Genomic DNA, 1,637 nt, shown 5'->3' with positions numbered 1-1,637 from the left:
TCAAACCTGAAATTGAATGGGATGACCATGATAAAAGAATGGCTCAGCTGAATGCAAAAGCCATGAATTTTCTTTACTGTTCCTTAGATGCAAATGAATTTAATCGTATATCTATTTGCATGACTGCTAAAGAAATCTGGGATAGGCTGGAAGTTACACATGAAGGCACTAACCAGGTCAAAGAATCTAAAATCAGTATGCTTGTACATAAATATGAACTATTTAAAATGGAAAGCAGTGAGTCTATAATTGAAATATTTACTAGATTCACTGATATTATAAACGGCTTGAAAAGCCTTGGTAGATCTTACTCTAACAATGATCTTGTTCGAAAAATCCTTAGGTCTCTTTTTAGAGCATGGGAAGCAAAGGTTACTACCATCCAAGTAGCCAAAGATCTCAACTCTCTCCCACTGAAAGAACTGTTGGGTCCCTTAATGACTCATGAGCTTTCAATTAAACAGAACCTTGAGAAGGACAAACCCAAGAAGCGCAGAACCATTGCTCTTAAGTCGACTCTACATGAAGATAAGAACGAGGATTCTGGATCTGATAACAGTGAGGAAATGGCCCTGATTACAAGAAGGTTCAGAAAGTTTTTCAGAAGAAAAAGAGAAAACTTTAAGAAAAGGCCTGTAATCAAGAGGGAGCAAAGCAAGAAAAATAACAAGGAGCAATATGTTTGCTATGAATACAAAAAGTCAGGACACTTCAGAACTGACTGTCTCTTATTAAAGAAGGCTTCAAAAAGATTGAAGAAAAAAGCTATACTGGCTACTTGGAGTGACAGTGATGATTCCAGCTCTAGAGAAGAAGAACAGTAATAGGAAACTGCAAATCTGTGTCTAATGGCACATGAAAATGAGGTATACTTGGATACTAAATATGATTTCACTTTTGATGAACTTCAAGATGCTTTTTCTGAGCTAATGATTGAATATAAAAAAACTTAGTTTAAAGAATAAGGAGCTGAAAATTAAGAATCTATCTTTGGAAAAGAAAAATGCTCTGCTTCTGAAAAATGAAAAGGAACTGCATGAAAAAAATTAGAAGTTAGCTAAAGAAGTTGATAAACTGAAACCTATAATAGACAAATTTACCCTAAGTTCTGAAAAATTAAATTTAATTCTTGAAAGTCAGAAAGTTGTGTATGATAAGGCTGGATTAGAATATAATCCATGGAGAAAATAAAAATCTCTAAAAAATATGTTTATAAAGCCTTCTTATATTCAACCGAAATCTGTATTCTGCAAGTTAGATAAACAGAAACAGAAATACATTGCATGCAATCCTATAAGCCAAAATCTTATGAACAATGTTTCAATTAAGAAGATATGGATTCCAAAAGGAAGTTTTATTGCTAACCTGCAAGAAATCAGGACAACTTGGGTACCTAAGATGAAAGCCTAAATTCTATTTTGCAGGAGTGTCTAGCATCCCATGAATCAAACAAAAGATGATACTTAGACAGCGGGTGCTCTAGACATATGATAGGGGATGAATTCCAATTTATGTTCCTCAAAAAGAAGGAAGGAGGAATGGTTACCTTTGGTGATAATGGCAAAGGCAAGATCATTGGTATTGGTAACATTCGGATCACTCCAATGACTTTTATTGAAAATATTTTATTAGTAGAT

The sequence above is a fragment of the Phoenix dactylifera genome, unplaced genomic scaffold (genome assembly GCF_009389715.1).
Source record: "Phoenix dactylifera cultivar Barhee BC4 unplaced genomic scaffold, palm_55x_up_171113_PBpolish2nd_filt_p 000858F, whole genome shotgun sequence".
NCBI classification, from domain to species: domain Eukaryota; kingdom Viridiplantae; phylum Streptophyta; class Magnoliopsida; order Arecales; family Arecaceae; genus Phoenix; species Phoenix dactylifera.
The sequence above is the reverse complement of the archived record's forward strand: the minus strand, read 5'-3'. Positions refer to the sequence as shown.